This window comes from Coptis chinensis, chromosome 4 (genome assembly GCF_015680905.1).
Source record: "Coptis chinensis isolate HL-2020 chromosome 4, ASM1568090v1, whole genome shotgun sequence".
NCBI classification, from domain to species: domain Eukaryota; kingdom Viridiplantae; phylum Streptophyta; class Magnoliopsida; order Ranunculales; family Ranunculaceae; genus Coptis; species Coptis chinensis.
The window spans coordinates 8,580,033-8,594,212 of record NC_141459.1 but is presented as its reverse complement, the minus strand read 5'-3'; the positions used below and the strand labels follow the sequence as shown (position 1 = coordinate 8,594,212).

Here is a 14,180-nt window from a genome sequence, read left to right as displayed (position 1 = left end):
CAAAGTATCTTACTAAAACAACATCACAAAATAAGCTTAATAAATTATAACTTATTTTTGAACATTACAATCCTAATAAATAATGTCTCCAAAATGATTTTCCAAGATCATGATAAAGCTTATAAATACTTTTGCCCTCTCCTGCTTTTATTTGCTTTTAATGTTCATATTCTCATATTATTTTAGTCTAGATAAAAACGGTGTAAAATTTATTTAATATTTGAAAAAAAATTGTCTCAGTTATATAAAATTTATTAATGTATTTGCAATACATATCGGACCATGCATATGCCTTCTTTAGGTATAAGTGATGGAACGGTTCATATAAAAATTGATTTAATAATGTGACCCCACCTGAAATCATATAACGTGCAAATGACACTTCAATTGAATATTTAAACCATAATTATCATTTTAATCCAACTCCAAAATCATACCTAGAACCATAAGGCTGTATCCATACATTAAGTCGGGTTAATGCATGAAAGTACATATTGAACAACAACCACCAAAAGTTTCGTCCCCTGGATTCAAACATATCATAAGTGTAAGAGTAGTTAACAAAGCATAGCATGCTATATATAAAGTGTTACTTCAAATTAATTATATATATAATTTGTTCTTATGTTTTTTATATTAATATGTGTTTTGGTCTTTTATAGTTGTTTTTTTTTACTTCAGTTCATTATATTGTTTGATCCCAAATTGTGAATTGTGATATGATAAATGTGTTTGTGTCACTATCATATAAGTAAATGACGCTTTATTGGTTAAGAACCAAAGTATCTTACTAAAACAACATCACAAAATAAGCTTAATAAATTATAACTTATTTTTGAACATTACAACCCTAATAAATAATGTCTCCAAAATTATTTTCCAAGATCATGATAAAGCTTATAAATACTTTTGCCCTCCCCTGCTTTTATTTGCTTTTAATGTTCATATTCTCATATTATTTTAGTCTAGATAAAAACGGTGTAAAATTTATTTAATATTTGAAAAAAAAATTGTCTTAGTTATATAAAATTTATTAATGTATTTGCAATACATATCGAACCATGCATATGCCTTCTTTAGGTATAAGTGATGGAACGATTCATATAAAAATTGATTTAATAATGTGACCCCACCTGAAATTATATAACGTGCAAATGACACTTCAATTGAATATTTAAACCACAATTATTATTTTAATCCAACTCCAAAATCATACCTAGAACCATAAGGCTGTATCCATACGTTAAGTCAGTTGTCATGAAAGTACATATTGAACAACAACCACCAAAAGTTTCGTCCCCTGGATTCAAACATATCATAAGTGTAAGAGTAGTTAACAAAGCATAACATGCTATATATAAAGTGTTACTTCAAATTAATTATATATATAATTTGTTCTTATGTTTTTTATATTAATATGTGTTTTGGTCTTTTATAGTTGTTTTTTCTACTTCAGTTCATTATATTGTTTGATCCTAAATTGTGAATTGTGATATGATAAATGTGTTTGTGTCACTGTCATATAAGTAAATGACACTTTATTGGTTAAGAACCAGAGTATCTTACTAAAACAACATCACAAAATAAGCTTAATAAATTATAACTTATTTTTGAACATTACAACCCTAATAAATAATGTCTCCAAAATTATTTTCCAAGATCATGATAAAGCTTATAAATGCTTTTGCCCTCTCCTGCTTTTATTTGCTTTTAACGTTCATATTCTCATATTATTTTAGTCTAGATAAAAACGGTGTAAAATTTATTTAATATTTGAAAAAAAAATTGTCTCAGTTATATAAATAATAACCAATATGCTTAAAATCATATAACATCACTAAATAAATCTAATGAATCAACATCGATCACAAAAAATGTATCATCGCTTATGTTTATACCATGAAATAACATCTCCAAGGTTGTAAGGTATATATGTTACAAATTCTTCCTTATCTCTCTCTACAAATAGCTACAAAATCTCTAAAGACGAAATATATGTTTTGCTGATTTCTTCCAAGCAGTACGAAGTTTCCTCCGCGTATTTTTAGTTACATGCATAAGGTTCTTTGTAGTTTTCTGTGGTAGGTAAATGGGAGTGTAGTTTCGGTTTGAACAAAGTCCAAACTCCACCGACTCCTCACTTTGATTGTGCTGTAAGAACGACGGCTACCGAAGCTCTAACCATCACTATATTGTGTTTATAAAAGGTTTAATTGAATATTGTTTAAAGCTTGCTTACTGCTAATAAAAATGATTTTCTAAGCTTCAACCAGTATGAATGAGATTTCTGCATCTTTCTTTTGTGCACTACCAAGGAAAATAAATTTTCATCGTGCATTGTGTATTTTGCTCTTCATCAATCTTTTTAAGTAGTATTTATATTATTAATTTAAGCTTTTAGTGGTAAATCTACTGGCACGACTGTGTAATTTAATTCATCCCAGCTAGCCTTGCTAAAGAAGCTTACATATATAGATATATATATATATATATATATAATCATTCTCTAAAAAGTAGCTATTTAAGTTAACTTAAAATAAGTACATAAGTAAAACTTCACCTATAAAATAAATTCAAACCTATTTTTTTGTGGTTATGAAGCACTCACCATAAAAATCATCTCCATAAAATTTTAGCTCATTTGAAAACCTTTAACATAAATAAAAAATTATTGCAAAAACTTGACATTTTTGGACCGTTAGATTTCTTTTTAAAAATGACAACAATATTTCTATATGTTAGAGGTTTCCAAATGAGCTGAAATTTTGTGAAGATGATCTTTATGATGAATGCTTCATAACCACAAAAAATTAAGTTTGAATTCATTTTATAGGTGAAGTTTTCTTCGTACTTATTTTTAGTTAACTTAAGTAACTACTTTTTAGAGAAGGACTGTATCTCAATCCTTCCGCTAATGTTGTTTTCTACTTACATGCATTACCACACTTGGTTATGCTTTTGTACGGCCAGTGAACATGTGATTGACTCCACATAATTACATTCAACCTCCTCATGTATTCAATGGATATAGACCAGCCTGAAACACAACCTTTTCCACCTTTAACTGATAAAAACTAATTAACCCTTGCATATCAGAATTACAGACCACTCAATCCGCCCTTATAAATTTCCGCCCTTATAAATTTTGCTGTGGCATCAGTAACTGAGTGTTGTTGTCTATTTTGTTGGTATAGACTTACAGTCTATTAACAACTAAATGGTATGTTCATAGCGGATCTCTAATATAGTGATGAGAAACCTTCAAGCCTACTGTGTACATTTATGCATTCATTGGTGTCCATCTATACTACAATGTTGAAGGCTCGGTTCCATGTAGGTTCCACTTTTGTTGCTTTTGTCATAATTGATTATAGCCTCTTACTGGGAGTACATTTCAGAGCTCCCAAGCATTTAAGGGCACTATTGGGATCTCGAGATGCAGGGCATAGTCGTTCAAGCTCACTTGAAAATGATGGTAGGTCTATCTCTTCTCTGGACGTGTGTCCTATGATAATTTTCTTCCTGTTCTTTGAAGTTTGTTTGAATTTCTTTCCATGCTGAATGTTTAAAACAGCAGATATGTAGCCATTGGTTATGTCCATGCCATCTGCAACTATTGTAAGACATTGCACTGAATGCAGAGAGTGCATATTTGTGAAGGCCATTGTAATTGCTGTTCTGGATGTTGTTGGTGATTTTCTGTTCCTAAGTTCTCTAATAGGTTGCAGTACTTACTGGGACAACATTTGACTGAAATCTTTGACCTGCCCTAAACAGACCTCTGGGACTAAATTGCATTTCCACTCCTACTAAAGCATTATTCACACGGATAAAGGTTTGATGGAAACGGTGACTAAAATGATCAATGGACTGTCCCTCACTCACCCACACACACATCACCACCTCTATTCATCTGTTAGACACCATCCTGTCAATCTTTCAATGTTGGATAATCTGCTGCTCATTTATGTATGATAATGCGACAATATGGATTGCTTTCTGAATACTTTCGGCACTCACTAGGTATTTCTTCACAAGTTGAACTCCTGAGTCCTCCAAAAGGTCTGCTCTTGGTCACCCATGAATCAGGTTCTATTAACACTGCACATTCGAGGGAGCACATTGAGATCGAGCATCATCCATAAACAATGAGGAAGTCGATCTTCTATTGCCTGGCATTAGAAGGTAGGAGCTACTATTTTTTTGTGTTTCCCTTCTTGTATAACCCTTTGTTAATTTAGCCAAATTAATCATCTTACCACATTACAGAGCAGTGCTTTCTGGCGTTTCAGTGTTTTTTGGCACTTACATAGCTTGTGGAATTCTTATGGAGACTTGGATTGCAGTATTGCACAACAGCGCAAGTGCTTTCTTATGGTAAGCTATGGCTTTGTTAAAAAATGGGATCAACAGGTCCCCACAGCATTGACTGGTGGTGACAAACAGGCCCCAGAACATACTATGTCTCCGAGGCAGATCGAGAGGAGCCTGTAACGTTTAGTGGAAGTTTCAGACTGAATAACAGATCCCTGCACCCAGAGAGAAAGTGTGCACATAAGTATCAAGAAAAGTTGCTTACCCCCTGAGAACTATTAGAACCAAAGTTTTTAGGGGGTGAGTCACTAGAAGGGGCACTGGTGAGAGAGTTTTTTCATGCGCTCGTCAATGATGTTAAAAGCACAGTTAAGACGTTCAGTAGAGGCTGCCCCAAGTTCTACAATCTTTATCGCAGTACTTTTCAAAGTCCAAATGTCAACTGCATTTGATTTTTGTGAAACAGCTCCAGCTCCATCGCCACACTATCCAACGTACCTAGTATTCATTGTCCCTCGATTTATGATGTATTTAGGTGGAATCTCGACCACGTTTGCCTCTTGAAATACTTGAAGGACATGCTTGCAAAGCATCCCTTCAAACTCAAACATACGACAGCAGCAGTTTGCAATATTGTTACGTGAATCAAATGAGACAATATTCATTTCATCGTCTTTATCACCAAATCCAACCAAGTACTTGCTTATAGGCTCTTCTTCGGTAATCATCCTCGCAATGCAACCAGAACTTTCACAAAATTCATGGCTGAAAACCGTAAACATACTCCTTGTAAATATTCTTTCAGCTTGTACTTCTATGGGGTGTTTTGATGTCGAACCCACACTTGTATACATGGTCATAAAATCTTCAATTCGCCTTTCCTTTACAGCCTGTTCATGTTGTGGTATAAACTCATTCAGAGGTGACCCATCATGCAAAAACCGTCAAAATAGTTCATCCCTCACCCAGATGCATAGTTATCATGCCGGAAAATAAAGTATCTTGCAAGTACAATGGCACCCAATGCTCTCGCATATCATACATCCCATTTAACCAACTATTTTCATCTAAACAAAACATCGCAATGAGTGCTTTCCAATTAAATTCAAATTCTTCTGGTTTTTGACTGCCATAGACACACTTTTTGGCCTGGAAATCTGGATACGTATTTGATGTATTTTGTTGGTGGAAGCTTCAACAATCGATAAACCCCAATCATTATTGATTAATAGAACAAACACCTAAAATTAGAGTTTAAACCTTCAAACGTAAAGAAAGAAATAATATTCAATAACAATGAAGCCCTAAGTCTTAGATGTCTTTACTTACGCCTATTGGAATGGTTTTCTTGTTTTGGCATGCAAAATCTAACGTGGCACCCTTTAAGGAGTTCCATATACAATGTCTAATTTTGACGGGTGTTTAATTTTGACTGGTGTGATAAACTCAGTTAAAACTTAAAAGTGGCTATTTGAATATTAAGTTACTAACGGACCACAAATTTTGTGCCGTTTGTGTCATAATTTTCCATTCAAATGTACAAAGTGATCGGATGACTCTCATTTCCCATGGCGGAGAAATCCTAATTGGTTCATCCAGGAGGTAATACTCGTTAACCCAAGAAGTTTTGACAACTAAAGACACTCAAGGCCAAACAAAACACTACTATCAATTTTTATAAACTTTCTCTTGTAGTAGTATAAAGTAAGAAGGGTGGCTACCACATTCAAGCTAATGGATCCTAGTTTTAACGACACCTATTAACCAAAGGGAAAAGTGAGAAGGGTATTTAGTTTTGTAAAACAACTATTCATATTTAAAATACAAGAAAGTAAGAAAGTAAATGAAGTTGAAAAGACAATAACAAGAAGTACAGAAAGTTTTGACATAAGAAATCTATGAAGGAGAAGGGGATTAAGGAGAGATATAGTTGTAAGATCTAAATCTTCAGTTCATCTAAAGAAATAACGAAATGGATAAAACTACTATACATTGGAAACTTACATCATCACATTGGTTTTCACTTAAATAGCCTTAATTGATGGAGAGAGTTGAATGTGTAAATGCTGAAGGAATTCACTTAGATTGATCTGAAGTCAATCCACACAGAGTTTGGACCAAAACTCAGCACCAAATGTTAGGAATATACAATTTAAATGTACTTACTCTTTACCAATCACCAAACAGTACAAATTTTTTGTCTTGTAAGTGTTTTGTACTTCTTTGTTAAATCTGAGTCTAGTGTAGAAACACTATGTCTTTAAGACAGATTTTCCCCTTCACGGTGCTTGAAATTTTGTCTTGTAAGTGTTTTGTACTTCTTTGTTAAATCCGAGCCTAGTGTAGAAACATTATGTCTTTAAGACAGATTTTCCCTCTCACGGTGCTTGAAGGTTGATGGGAAACTGTCTCCCAAGATAGAATGAATTTCATTATATAGAAAGCTAGCACTTCAATTCTATAGAATCAGCGAACACAACATAGTATTTGACTAAAAATAGAGGGAGAAGAGAAAGATCAGAACTTTGTGTGATCTGGTGTGTCTTTCTCTCCAAATTCAACCATTATTTATAGGTGAGTGGTGCCTCTTCGAAACAATACAATGACTCTTGGAAAAAAGTAAGCAACTCTTTGAAAAGTCACATATTTCGAAAATACACACCATTTCGGTATAAAGTACTGTTTCGAACCAGTGTCTATTTTGAAAAGTCACACCTTTTCAGCATGATGCACTATTTCGAACTAGTGCACATTTCGAAAGGTCGCACATTTTCGGCATAATGCATTGTTTCGAACAAGTGCATCATTTTGAAAAGGTTTTTTTTGCTTTACGTACTGTTTCAAGAAAAACCCATTTCATCTCAAGTGGGGTAACTTGGGAGACAAACTACTCATTCATATTTTAATGGATTTGTGCAAATTTATTTTTCTAACAATCCCCCACATGAATGAAAATTTGGCTTCTTCTACCATAAACATCAGATTTCTGTTCTTTTACAAATAAAAAGATACCACATTAGGTCAAGTAGCATGGGAGGCCTTGAACTTGCCTTAGTGAAAGACAATCAAATTTAATTAGATAATCAGTAGACTTCAATTAATGTCTTTGAACTGTCAGCCGTTTGTATAAACCTAGACAATCATCTTCATGCAGTACCTTCTCAAATACTGTTGGTTCTCACGTTTGTGTTCATTTTGGCTTTGAACACTTCTTGGTTTCAGATAGTGCTTTTGAGACATTTGTCTTTAAAATTCTCATAGAAGCGGCCCCATTTTGCACTAACATAGGTGATATCTATAAAGAGTACCCTGCAATACTCCACTTGGATAACATAGTACTTTCCAAGATATAGTAAATCATTAAAAGCTTGACTTATCCTTGGTCTTGCGGCAGATATGCACTGTCTTATATAGGAATGGGTTAGAGTATAATATTACTCTCCAGTGATAACTGAGTCACAAACATAATTCAGTTGACCCTTTAAACCTAGATCTTGGGATCTCCAGTCAATTAGGTTGGTTTTTCCATTATGAGGACTTTTGGTTGATTATCTCAAATGCTTTAAGCCCATTCCCTTTGATAATCTTTCAACTTGCTCTCTTGTTAAACCTTTTGTAAGTGGATCCGCAATGTTATCTTTTGACTTTACATAGTCGATTGAGATAACTCCATTTGAGAGCAATTGTCTAACGATATTATGTCTACGACATATGTGTCGAGACTTCCCGTTATACATGCTACTCGTGCTCTACATACCCAATAGCGGATTAAACGTCATAGTGTATACACACCGCTAACTGAGGTTTAGCCCGGTTTGGAATATCCTCTAAGAAATTTGAATTCACTAACGCCGCCTATAGCCTCGTCAACGATATGAATCCTAGGTCATGGTTTGATAGATTTTGTGGTAAATGCAAATTTTGTCACCATTTGCCAATGGGAAATTTGTTAGGTGACAATTGCAAATAACTATTGGTAAATTTAAATTTGCACTGTTTGATAATATCTTGTGGCAAATATCATTTACCATGATTTGTAACAATTTGTCTTTGTTTGATTGTCAAAGTTTTTGCCATCGCAAATTTTTCATTTTGTTTTAAAAAAATTTTGCCGCAAATAAATTTACGTTTTTTTTATCGGTTCCACCTTCAACTCATTTATTCTTCTCTCTCTCTCTAACTCAAGGTTAGCCACCGAAACTCTCTCCCCTCTCTCTCTTTAAATTTTATATATATAAAAATGAAATTATTTTAACTTTGATTGCAATTTCAATTTGACAGATTTGGAGAGGCGGATTCATCTCTTTCTTATTTTAATTTGAATCAAGGTGAGAAATTGAAATGATTTTCACTTTATCGTTAAATTTCCAAATTCGACTTTTGGGAGTAAATGATGTAAAATAATCCAACCGAGATTTGCAATCAAATCTTTGGTTGCAAAATGGAATCTGTGGTCCCAACATTATAAGCTGGGCGAAAATATTATCTCATCTAAAATAAGTATTGTGTGTTTGACTGTTTCATTTGAACAGAAGTATAATTTGAGGATCGTCCTAAACACTCCTATCCAAATCGTAATGTCGATAGTCGATACTGAACTAGGCAGTAGGAGTAGAGAGTGGAGAATGTGATCCCACTGAATTTCAAATAGTTTTAAGAATGCTCATCACCTTGCTAAGCACCCGAAAGAAGACCAAACTCTCACTTTTTCACTATAGTTTGGGCTCAATTTAGTTCGCATTTCATCAGACACATTCTAGAAGTGAGAAGTTCAATATTAAAATGAAGAAAGCAGATAAAATGTTTCGGTTTGGCGAGAAGTTGAGAGTTCTAGTTGAAGTCTTCTTGGTGTGTTATAATCGAATACTCTTCTTGACGATTGATCAATGACCATAAATATTAATTTCTCTGCCATAATTTGTTATGGTATTTGAATTAACATGTGTGGAATGGTATGAATGTTTCAATTAAATTATTTGCTTGTGGCGGTGTGTGTGGTTGTGGTGGGATGTGTGTGTGTGTGTGTAGGTGTGTGTGTGTCGTGTTGGTGGATGCGGATGTGTCTGCAAGTGGTGGCTGGTGTGTGTGTAGGTGGTGGGCTGCTGGTGTGTGAATGTGTGGGATGCGGTGTGCTGCTGGTGTGTGCAGGTGCGTGGTGTGTGATGCTGCAACCAAGAAAACAGAAGAATATACGCATAAGGTCATTTTTTTTTCTCATCTCTGTTTTATTTGTTTCTTATAATATGAATTTGATTTCAATGCTATGAATGTTTGATTTAGTTTATCTTATCTAGGATTAAGATATTTGTGTTGCTTGTATGATAGGATTAAGATATTTCTTATAATATGAATTTACTTATTGCTTTAGTTGAAAGAGTGGTGCCTTCTGTCAAGTATGAATCTCATGTTCATTCCTTTCACCATGACAATATACAGAGAACCATCGGCCAAGAAATTCCTGCTTTGCTTGCCTTTGCCTGAGGAGGATGAACACAGATGCCTGGAAAGCAATCTTATGTGTCTTAATGGGTGGGGAGGACTAATTAGATGCTTTTGAAGTTGGATTTATTCGGGAAGCAGGTCAGCATTCTTTGCCCGTCTTAATCTTCTCGTGATCTTGACTAGCGCTTCAGTTACTTCTTGTTTAAATGAAATTATGATCTCATCTCCACAGGAGAAAATTTTCAACAAGTATTATAGTGTTTTGGCCTCCAAATTTTGTAGTCATGACAAGAATCACAAATTCACGTTACAGGTATCTGATTTCTCGTTATTTCTTTATTTGATGACTATTGAATTAGTATGGAAGTGTTTGTGGAAAGACAAATAACAAATAATATGGTTTCCATAATACTTCGTATTAACACCTGAATGTTTCACACTGATTCATTGGTGAAAATATTATGATGGAGCCGACAAGCGAAGGGATAATCTTTTGTGAATATTTGGCAACAAAGTTCATCTCGTTCTCTCTGTGACTCTGTATGTGCGTATTGTGAGGATATGTTAGTTGTAAATGTAATCTGACAGAAATTGCACTTAACCGCACCAAATTTTTAAAAAAAAGAAGGCTAAACTAGAGCTTCTTTGAACCTTACATGTTCATTGTTTTCCACTGTGTTCTAATTTTTCAGTATTGCTTGTGGGACTATCTATAGTAAGAGTAGGACCCTTCAATTCATTTCACGACCCATGCATTAGAATGCTACTACTGATCCACAGATCCAGCTGCCGCACGAATTATATCTCAAGTTTAGTACAGTTTGCACTTGAAAAAAATGTCACTTACTAACTACATCGGTAATGCTTAGTATATGGAAACTAATAGACTAACATACTAAAAAAACTTTTAATCCGGCCTTGTCAGGTTCCTTGACAAAGCAATGAGTTCAGCAGTTGTCACTTCAGATGATTGGGAAGTTTGTAGCATTACTCAGGTGGAATAAGCAAAGGCAGTGTTGCGTTTAGCTCCAATTTGGGCTACTTGTTTGATTTATGGCATTGTAGGTCCAGGGTGAAAACTAACACTTTCTGCTTTAGATCGTGAGATGACATCTTCTCGTCCATCACTCCCAGATTCACCGTCTTCATCCATGTTCGAGGTATATCATTGTTTTTGTGGATGGATACATGCTTAGCTACTGGTTTGCTTCCTTGAACCATCATATACTTGCCTCCTTATTTACACTTCTGAAATTTTCATAGGCCAATGATTCCATTACTTCAGTCCAAAATCATTTCAAGTCTCCATCAACAAAAATAATCAAGACTACCCACAACTCAAGATAAGTGATTAATGTCCACCAGCTAGAGGTTCATGCATGGATGGCTTTGTTTGGGTTGTTGAAGAGGTTACTAATTGCATTCTTCACTCTCGATTTGGGAATAGTGTGTTCTCCGGTTCCAAGTTTCAACTACTGCTACCAATGTGCTTGAGACGGAAATTTCATGCGAATGCTACAATCTCTTTATAGCCACATTTTGAATTTCTCATGATGATGATCCCGATGTCCCGCCTAGTTTTGGTTGCTGGATGTTAGAAGTCACTTTGTATGGTGCAATTTACCCTGTCTGGGAAATTTTCAGCGGATTGCTGCTATCGTGATGAAAAGCTTCCTTAGTATTCATATTCACACATGCCTTAGTTTCCTTTGAAGAGGCACTATAATCTTTTATTATTATTATTATTTTATGGTGAAAAATGCCTAGAATGAAGTTGGTTTTTGGTTTGAACTGTGAGACTTGACAGGTTCTATTTTCATTCATACCCACAATAGGTATGAACATTGATTGTTCATATCTACCCATGCTGAACGTCAGCTATGAACATTGATTGTGGCTATGAAAACATGAACCCAAAACAGATATGAACAATAACTGTTCATATCCCAAATTATGAACATTAGCTATGAACAATAGGTATAAACAAAACAGATATGAACAATAAATGTTCACACCCAAAACAGATATGAACATTGATTGTTCATACCTAAAATATATATGAACAATAAATGTTCATACAAAAAACATGAATCCATAACAAATATGAACATTGATTGTTCATACCCAAAACATATATGAACAATAAATGTTCATTAAACATTCATTGTTTACCCAAAACATATATGAACATTGATTGTTCATTTTTTTTGGGAAGGTAAATGTGAGGCACGGGCATACCCTTTTGTATACAAGTCCATTTAACTTCTTTAACCATCCCTGATACGTTTCACTTGAACATGACGTGCACTTCATTTCAGGCTTTCTAATTCCATTGTCTTTTCTCCTTCAAGTTCTTGTAATCTTTAAGTCTGTTTAAAAGCGCGCACAATCCAAAGTCGTCTTTTCCTACACACTTTACTCGCTAATAAGCCCATAAGGAATATTTGTCGTTGGAAAGCATGGGGTGTGTGACCATTTCTTCATATATTTTATCACATATATAACTTCTCAATCAACTATATAGTTGTTCTTCATCAACTGCTTATTAAAACAGATATGAACAATAACTGTTCATACTCCAAATTATGAACATTAGCTATGAACTATGTTGCAATTTAACACGGATGCGGACGCAGCGACACGACGCAGACGCATTAATCGACGCTGTGTGACTTCGGTTATATCTCAAAAAAGTAGGACGCGGACGCGGACGCGGCAAAGGACGCGGAAATTAATTAATATTTATAATTTTATTTTATATAAATTAAACATTAAAAACTTAATTAAATGTATCAACATTCATAAATTCAAAACTATTAAAGATAAATAGCCACAAAATTAAGTTTAATATTTCCTAATCAAACTTTAAAAACATGTTATAAGTCTTAACAAAACAAAAAAAATGAAAAAATTGAGTTTTTTAATATTATTATTATTATTATTTTTTTTAAGGTCAAAATCCGCGTCCTGACCATGTTGACTGCGACCTGAGTGTGTCTTGACCCGCGTCCTGACTATGTTGACAACGTCCTGACCACATCCGACGGGCGTCCATGCTGCGTCGTGTCCGCGTCCACGTCAGACGCGGACACAACCTATTAGGAGGTGCGTCCGTGCTTTAGAGGCTATGAACAATAAATGTTCACACCCAAAAAAAACATGAACCCAAAACAGACATGAACATTGATTGTTCATATCCAAAACATATATGAACAATAAATGTTCATACCCAAAACATATATGAACATTGATTGTTCATTTTTCGGGGTAGCGCCGTAGGCGCGGGCATAACTTCAAAGATTGGTGGACGTTTTTCTTTGATAACACGAGGTCACATTTTCAAATAAAAAATATAATAAAATGAGATAGGACAAATTTGCGGTAGACACACCTGGGCACCCTAAGGCTAAACAAAGATCAGTTGATCATGGTACCAAATAGGGGTGTTCATGGGTCGGTTTTTACTGGTTTCGAGTTGCATTCTATTTTTAATGGTTCCTATCAGGTTTGGTTATTTTATTTTATTTTTAAGAAAACCCGAAACTATACCCATTAATTAAGTTGGTTTCGGTTTTTTCTTGGGTTATATATTATTATTACTAAAATTACGTTTTTAATTACGTAACAGATATAAAAGTTAGTTTTTAGTGCGACAATAACACTTATAATGGTCATAAATTCGATAATCTTTGAATTTTTAAGAAAAACTTTAAGTACAACTCATAAATTGTGCGTACGCATGTATTAATTTCCATTTTAAATCGAACAAGAGTACACATACATACATACGATCTATATAAATATATATTACACACTAAATTTTAACATATACAGTGTATTAATTAATTCCGGTTCGGTTTTAATTCCGCTATTAACATTTTTAAACCCATAACCGCTATAAACAGTTTTAATTCCGATTCGGTTTCGGGTAATTAGATACCCATACACACTCTAGCTCCCAAACATATATAGGATACTCACAAAGTAATATTTTCTTTGCTTGGGATTAAGGCTGTGTTTGATAGCCCCATTTGTCATGGCAAATGCAAATAAATGGCACTATTCACTTGTTTGGCACTGTTTGATGTGTTTTTTGAGTCATGGCAAATTTTTTTTGGATTTGCCACAAGTTGTCATTTGCCATGATTTTGGTGGCAAAATTTACTCTGGGGGGAGCTGAGTAAATTTTACCACGACAAATTTGTACACAAATTTGCCACCAAAATAAGTGGATTTGCCACAAAAAAGAGCCCGACCAAAAAAAAAAAAAAAAAAAAAAAAACTCACTGGAGCGCTCAACCAGGTTCGTCTTCTTCCCATTTTCTCTCAATCCCTCTTTCTACTCTCATTAGTTTCTCTCCTATTTGCCATTAACTTCTTCTTCTCTCACACTCTCATTAATTTCTCTCCTCATACAGTTGTGT

At 34.3% G+C, this 14,180-nt stretch overlaps 1 long non-coding RNA gene across 1 annotated transcript; it reads left to right on the top strand.

Annotated features, from left to right (window-relative positions):
- Positions 1 to 3,331: 3,331 nt before the first annotated feature.
- LOC147501672 (uncharacterized) lies at positions 3,332 to 5,185 on the top strand. Its single transcript, XR_015219849.1, has 3 exons — positions 3,332 to 3,475; positions 4,024 to 4,185; positions 4,270 to 5,185. It is a non-coding gene; the product is annotated as an uncharacterized LOC147501672 (long non-coding RNA).
- The last annotated feature ends 8,995 nt before the right edge of the window (positions 5,186 to 14,180 follow it).